Source organism: Amborella trichopoda, chromosome 10 (genome assembly GCF_054954075.1).
Source record: "Amborella trichopoda isolate Santa Cruz 75 chromosome 10, AtrichopodaSantaCruz75HAP2 v2.0, whole genome shotgun sequence".
NCBI classification, from domain to species: domain Eukaryota; kingdom Viridiplantae; phylum Streptophyta; class Magnoliopsida; order Amborellales; family Amborellaceae; genus Amborella; species Amborella trichopoda.
The window spans coordinates 8,279,612-8,288,545 of NC_142345.1; positions in this window are offsets into that span (position 1 = coordinate 8,279,612).

Sequence of the window (8,934 nt, forward strand, 5' to 3'; positions counted from 1 at the left end):
GATTCGATCTAAAAACGAATCATCGATATTAGTAGGTGTCTGATTATACCCAAATCCCTGAGTGTTAGTGTTCTATTGTGTTCCCAATCCAAAATCCTCGAAGCTTGTTCATCCTTCATGCTCACCTACACTGTCATGCTCATCCCTACCATGTTGTTGTTGAGACTCGATATGTGAATAATATGGCTGGGATAGCTCTCATTTTCCCTTAGACCCCCTTCCTACTCTCCCTCATTAGGTGCAATGTCATCGACATCTCCAACGAATTGTGGATACGTTGGCTGGCTGCTTCCTCTTTCATGCTGCTCATCACCTTATTCAAGATCTTCCTCATCGATAGCCTCAAGGAATGCTCTCTTGTGCAACATTGGCTCCTCCTCTTCTACTACCCATTGGACTGATGTGTCTGTGACAAATATTGTGTCTAAGTTTATCGGCCCATAGTCTTCAAGCTTCCTTCTTATTTGTCGCTCTCATAGGTTTAAGTTGTAATGAACGTAGACTAGTTTATGAAGCTTCTCCGAAGCGAGTCGATTCTTCCTGATAGTGTGCAACTATTGGAACGTACTCCAATTGCGCTCACAGCCAGTAGCAGAACATGTCTGGCAGAGCACCTTGAATGCTATCATCTTTAGGTGAGGTGCATCAGTACCATATATCTCCCACCATTCAGCTGGATTAAAATGCAAAAAGCATTGTAAAGGCAAGAACAATTCATAAGATTAAATATATAAATGAACAAAAGATTAGCTAGGGGATAACCTGGATCCATCTCAGTTCGAGAATTCCTGGCAAGTCTAGTTTCAAAGGATCCTATAACATCCCTATACATAGCAAGTTAAAACAAATATATTTCGTTTTAGTGCATTATTCCTCACAAATATAACAACTCAATAAAGTTCTTACCCAAACATTAAATAATATCTCTTGTATTGCTGCTACTTGGTTTCGATGGCTTCTCTCAAACTTTGCAATAATGTATCTGACCCCTTCCGTAATCTTGTAGGGATGTTCAGGTGTCAAATAGAAAAATTTTGGGTTGAAATAATAACCTAGAATATATATAGATAGAAAAATATCATTTACAATTTCATAAAAAATGATTTAATATGAAACATTCTAATGATATAAATATATATTTACCAGCATAATGAATTGGACGTCCAAATTTGGTATTCCACCTCCTTTCTATAATCTCGATCAGTTTGCTAGCAAAACTACACTTCGCCCCAATAGCTGATTTAACCCTCTCGATACCTTCATAAAGGATGCCCATGGTAGCTTTCTTGTCAGCATCCACCATTCTTAACACCGTGACCAAATGGGCAGTGGCCTCTACGACACTAGAACATCGACACTAGAACTTCCTATTTGATACTATGTCGTCCACTTTTATACCGGTACTGGACTTTGAGAGGCGATCATTTAACCACTCTTCACAGGTAAATAATTTCTTTAATGCACCTTCAGATTCCCAAATGGAGTTCATAGCTACGCAATCAGTCGCAAAGCGGGTTATGACAGGCTTGATTATCTATTTTTTCTTAGAGTGTTATCTAAACAGAAATAAAATTTTAGAGTGGTCGTATATAAATCTCGACACTAACATTGCTTCCTCTAGAGTCTCCTTTATAATTTTGATCTCACTGATCTCCTCTAACATAAGATCGATGCTGTATGCAGCACACGGGGTCCATACTAGATGCTTCCTCTTATCCATCAACTTGCTGCCCGCAGAAATACATGCATGCACATTGTCCGTAATAAACTGGACTACATGCTTATCTCCCACCTCCTACACTATCTAATCATATAGTCGTAGGTAAAAGTTTGCATCATTCTTCGTCCCTGATACGTCTTTGCTAGATTAAAAAGCTGTACCTTTTGAGGAATAGGCCAAGAAGTTTAAAAACTCATTTTTGCTAACTTTATTCAACCAACCATCACTCATGAGAGTAATGCCTGTCCTTGGCCAACTCTGTTTTTATTCTTCAATCCACTTAGTAACTTCCTCCACCTCTTCATCTAATATTGGCCTACTGAGCTCATATGCCGTCCGGGGTTTTACCCCCGGCCCCGGCTCTCTGGATTGCACTGACCATAGGTGGAAAATATGAGCTATTGGCTGCATCAAAGGGAATCCCTTTATCATAGAACCATTTACCAACATATCTCCCCAACATGTTTGTTGTACCTTTAACCATATCTTTTAGGGTCATTTGTTGTGACTTAGGCTTTGAGATAAATGGGTCTATACGACCATGACCTGCAATACTGGCACTCTTAGGTAACTTAGAAATAATTGCTTCAACGTCTGATTCTTCTTGATACATATTGCCACGAACCCCTCCATACATATTTGAGCTGGGCCCGCCATACATGCTCGAGCTGGGCCCGCCATGCATGTATGAGCTAGGTCCACCATGCATGCCCATGTCATAACCACCAGGCATTCTAAACCCGCGTTCCCTCTGGTATGTTTCATGTAAACTCATTCTTGTGGCCATCTCCAAGTCATTATTATATTGCTCTTCTAGATCATTCCCGCTTGATAGCGTATATAAACTAGCTATCTCCTCATCCATCCTTTGCTTTACAATTTTTTTTCCTTTGGTAGCCTTGAGAAATGCCGTCATCTGCTTTCTTACATTAGTAGGGATACTATTGCACGCAGAAACATCTCCCTTAACCCCTGTTAAATGTTACTTGAACCTATGTACCCCACTACTTTATCACTCTTTGGCAGTAATTACAAATAATTTTGTCTTTTTTGTTGGGATCAAGTTTGACCCCATGTTGCCATGCAGGGCCTTTTGCAGATCTTGCCATGGTTCAACTTTAAAATGTAAAAGGTTAAAAAACCATGTTTAGTGATAATATGTAGGGGTAGTTCATGAAGTTATATTTGTCAGTTAATGCAAAATACTTCTATTGACAAAAATATTTTAATTCCTACTGGGAAAAATAATTTATTTATGCAATATTATAGATAAAAATAGCCTATATCAGCCACTACATAAAGAACAATAAATTTACATTGATATAGTATCAATAAAAAATATATTTACAATGGTATAGTAATTCACAATGCCAATACATATGGACTTGTCACAAATCTTCATTTCGACAAATATGAATTAGTTCCTACTGAGAAAAAAAAATACTTATGCAACATTATAGATAAAAAAAAGTCTGTATAAGTCACACATGCCAAATATTCATACATCTCAATTACAAATATGCAAGATAATATAATAAAAAAAGCAAGCTCCAAACTTGCCTACAACTCAATTATCAAGAACATACATTTTTGGTATTAAAAATTTAATAATAAAATTGATAATTGCAAGCTAATATATAATCATACATGATATTTTATAATGATATTCACTTTAATTCCTCATGATAATACAGTTTAACAACATGTATTTTCTGCACTAAAAATTTTAAAAATTTAAAAAACTTTTTTAATGCAAGACTGCATTAAAAATATAATACAGTTTAACAACATGTATTTGTTAATGTATTTTTTTGCATCAACAACAGATTAAAAAATACAGTTTTGCATTAAAAATATAACAACATGCCACGATTTTTTTACAATGATATTCACTTTAATTCCTTATGATAATACAGTTTAACAACATGTATTTTTTGTATTAAAAATTTAAAAAATTAAAAATACTTTTTCAATGCAAAACTGTATTAAACTATAATACAATTTAACAACATGTATTTGTTAATGTATTTTTTTGCATTAACAACAAATTAAAAAATACAGTTTTGCATTAAAAATATAATAACATGTATTTTTTTGCATAAATAATCTATCAACATGCAATTTTTTGAACTAGAAATTCAACAATAAAAATTAAAAATATTGTTTAATTCCTCATGATAATCAAAAACAAATTTCCCAAAAATCACGATTTCTTAAAAAATTTGATCATGAAAAAAAAAAAAACCCAGTTCTTCACAGACCAACCTAACATCAGTCATTCCAACTCAAAAACCCAACTTAAATCGAATAAATTACATCAAATTTAATACATGTTTCGATAAACAACACTATAAGGAATCAATGCCCTATAATATTAACACATTATTATCAAAATATTAAATAAAATCAATTGAATTGAGGAAAAAAGAAAAAAAAACGCAGTTCTTCACAGACATCAGTTATTCAATCTCAAAATCAATCACAAATTGAATAAATCAGATAAAATTGAATACATGAGATGATAAACAACACTATAACGAATCAAAACCCTATAAATTTAACACGTTCTTTGCAAAAATTTACTGAAATTGTGAAAATGGCGGAAAAAATAAAAAGAAAAACAGTCCACTTTTGTTTTAACAGACATCACTCTTATTTTCTATAAAATCCAACTGAAATTGAAAAAATATAATCAAATTGAATATATCTAATGATAAACAACACTACAAAGAATCAAAACCCTATAAATTTAATACATGATATCTAAAATATTGATTGGATTTGATCGCATGGCGAAAAAAAAAAAAAACAGACTTTTTACTTGTTCTTTGTGCATTGTGCCTTCAAACTCAAAATTGATATGCATTCCTCCAAGATAATCACAAATTATGAACACAAAATTCTGATCAACACTCTTACAATCACTCAGCTTGAAATTTTACAAAAAATGAAGATCTATTTCGATTGAAATCACTGAAATGGCGGAAACCCTAAAACTCACTCTGCGATCCAAATTTGTTGATAAAAAACGATGGTTTTAATTCATTTTATTGAGTGAAAATGATTCGAAATTTGAATTAAAGCCTGTAAGATTCGTTCATAAGGCTGACAACGTTGAAAATCGATCACAAAATGACAAAAAAAAATCGAAATCCCGTGAAGAACACTGTGCAGCCCATGTTCTTACGGGTGACTCAGTCTGACTCGGACGGAATCGTGAGTCTATTATTGGGAATCATCCGGTTCTCTCTAGATACGGGCGATTCTCGTTTTATGTGCAGAACCGGCGCGTCTTCGGACGATTCCCAAATCAAACCAAGCGAGTCCGATTCAACTCGGCATTTTTGAAAACCTTGGTCACGGTTATCTGCACAAAATACGGGCGTGTAAGGTTGGCGCCTCATGGTAAGCTTATGCGTGCTCACACGTGCACGAAGCACACAAAGAATCCTTTCGACTTGACCACTTTTCAAACATACTAATTTTTTAACATTTTTTTGCTGCTAGGCCCTTATTGGGATTAGCACTCGCCCCGAATAGTGGTTTCGAACACGGGTTCAAATGCATGCATTGATTTGTACAAGTGGAAACCTCCTTATCCTAACCATCAACCTAAAAGAACCATCGGATTTTGTAAGTGCATGACATTACAAAATTGAACAAAAATATCCAATTATTGGATAGTTTGCTTTAAATATTTTTTTTTAAAAATATATTTGTATTTTTTATTTTCATATCTCAATAAGTTCAAAGAATTAAAATATATCTCCTAACCTGTGGATTAAATTTACCCACTTTTAACTAAATTTTTAACACTAACAATATAAAAAAAATATGCTCATTTTAAAACCCTTTCACTTTTTACGTTATATATTTCCTCAAATTTCTCTTTTTACGTCATATATTTCCTCAAATTTCTCTTTCTTTCTCTTCCATGGTATTCTCCTTAACCCTCTCTCTCTATGTTTTCCCCACTTTCTCTCTCCAGATCTTTAACAGAGAATAGAAATGGAAATTGTTTGGCTCCTTCAAGTTGAGGCACACGAAATGTATCATACCCAGTCTGTCACTCACCACCTCTCCAAAACCTCGTTGGAGAAAACCCCAAACGCAACGGGAAAATCTAGAAAATTGTCGGGACCCCAACAATGCACCAGAAAACCACCATTAATGGAGACTTTCACCATCTTCTTTGTCCTCCTCTTGTTGGGTCTCACCATTTCAGACCCAGACGACCAAGCCTGCCTGCCTAGCCTGAAACAAAACTTTCAAGACCCAAAAGGAAGGCTCGCTCGTTGAACCTAGAAGGCTTTAGCCTCTCCCTGAAATGACGTCACCTCTTCCCTTGAAGGGGTCACCTGTAACAATGATCTCATATACAAGTTAACCCTTGTGAACTTCAATCTTGGGGGAACGATTTCACCCTTTATATGGAACTTTACTACCCATAACTTCTCCTTCAAGCTGAGACACATGAAATCTTATCAATGGAATCATCTCAGAATTTTCTTCACAAACATCACTAAATCTATCACAAGTGATTACGCTGCTGCTACATTCCCCTTAGAAACCCTTGTCCCAACTTCGCCAACATGATCCAAACCAAAGTTCTCGCCACTCAAATCGTGACAGTAAATTAACTCCGCCCATATCTTCTTGGTTCATGAACACCCTTCAAATTGTAAGTAGAATTGGGGAAAGTCGTGGAGGGGAGAGATTCAGGGAAAAAACGACGGTGAAGAGAGACAAAAAGATGGTGTTTAGAAAAACTGTGTTTTTTATATTTATTTGAAAAATAATAATAATTTAAAAGTGATAAAATAAGTTTAGAGGATTAGAAGACACGTAACTTATAATTTCTATTACCCATTTTAAACTTTTGGTCTATTAAGATATAGAACTCAAAAATAAAGGTACGGAAATATTTTCTCTATTTTAAACTTTTAATATATTTTATTCAACTCTTAATATATATTTTATCCAAAAATTAATTATTTGGTGATTACCTCAAAATTTTAGAAAAAATCCTATTGAGCGCCTCTTTAGACTCTAAAATGGCGTGGAAAATATTTCTGCATCCTTGGACAAAACACTTACCCAACGAAAGATTTTTCTATCTAAAATTTTATGAGACATATTGAAGTCACGGGATTGATAATTGACAAAAGAGGATTTTGAGATTTTTCTATCTAAAATTTTATGAGACATATTGAAGTCACTGGATTGATAATTGACAAAAGTGGATTTTGAGTTATTGAACATTTCAATATGACCATTAAAATATGGATTTTGTTAGGCTACACCACTTGGTGGTGTAGACTTTTAATATGCGCAATAGTTTTTGACACTAATATACCCTTTTATTGTAATACAAAATTTTTCAAATAGGGGCATTTTTGGTAATTTAAAAGGTTGAATGGATATTTTAAGAGAAAATAGTAGCATTTTATTAGTAGTTAAAAACAATTAATGCATTTTGTGGGTAATGTCACATATTATATGGTGATGTCATTATCCAGTATTGTTAATAGGGAAGATATCTCCACAAACACCATTTTCAACTTTCTATTTCTTCTTAAACCCAAAATTTCAAAACCCATCTTCTAACTTCCAAAATATCTTTATTTATTTTTATTCCAACTTTTAACCTAAACAAATTTAAAAAAGACCTACCTTTTTTAACTCTCTCTCCTCACTTGTTTCTCTCTCGAAATTGTTCTTCCAGTGTCTTTCTGCAACCCATCTCTTTTCCAACTCAACAATAGTGGAAGACGGGAGATTGTAGAGAAAATGGGCCACCTCATGCCGTCAAGCTTCATGATGGAGCTCTACTTCATCGTCGCCATCTTATCTGCCATGGCAGTACCAGAGGCATCTGTGGCTTCACCTTCTTCTGGTTCATCTAAAGACGCTTTGCAGCTCCTCTCCTTCAAATGTATGGATCACCAGGAGACGGTTGATTTGTTGATCTGCAACTCCACTCCTTCAAAGCCTAATGAAACATCCATGCAAGCTTCTCTATTGATACTTTCCCAAACCTTGAAACTTAGGTATGCAAGTTTCAAGGTTTGGGAAAGTTGCATCTTTCTAAATTCGACTCAAGAGATTTGTCAGGTAAAGGTGTTAACACCAAGGGTTCAGTCTTGGTATCTGGTCATGGAGATCGAGCGTCCACTACCCCAAGATTGAAATCTTCCCCATTGAGACCTAAAGACTTAGTTTCAGGGTTGTACGAAGTTTTGTATGGTAGTAGTTTCAGCATTGCCATCTGTAATGGAGATCAAGAGTTCATCACCCCAAGATCGAAATATCTCAATCACTGCTTCCTCTATCTCGATCATTGTTTCTTCTATGTTCATGCACAATGTCCTGTGGGTGATTTGGATGCCATTGATCAAGACCTTGGTGGTGTCCACAATTTTTTCCGATTGCCCAAAGTTAGAGTTCCTTGACTTTTCAAGGAACAACTTTTCAGGTGAGCTCCCTACTTTAGGTTCCCCAACTCTAAAGAGTTGGGGGAGAGAGAGAGAGAGAGAGAGAGAGGGGTTTGGGAGGTTGATCGGGGGAGAGAGAAAAGGAATCTTGTCAAGAGAGAGAGGGGTTTAAAAAGCAATATCTTTTTTAAATTTGTTTAGGTCAAAAAAATTAATAAAGAATGAATAAAATATGTTTAGGGGGTTAGGAGATATAAAAGAGTGAACTTCTATGTAGTAAGATAAGTTTTACAACTTTAGGTCAATGGAGAAATGAATGTTGAAAATGGGGTCTATGGAGATATTTTCCCTTGTTAATAAATGTTTTTATTTCTATTAAAAATTTATAGTTTACGCTTGATGAATTATATAAAATACCCCTAAACAAAAAGTTATTATACTATAGGATTAGGGTATCTAAATGTCTAAAAATGTTAAACACTTCAAGGGTCTACACCACAAGTAGTGTAGCCTAACAAAACCCTTAAAATATTGAAGATTGGTTCTTTATTAGTTTGTACCTCATGCAAGACAAACTTTTTTAGAGCCAGTGCACCAAAAACATGAACAACCTCAAAAAATAACACGAGGAAGATGCTTAAAACAGCCAACTTGCTATTTGTTTTTAATCTTTTCTCCAAATCCAAATGAACAAATTTACATATAATAAAGTATACAAAAGACCATTTACTTTTACTACAAGGAGGTCACAACCACTCTTGTTTATTGGATTACAAATCA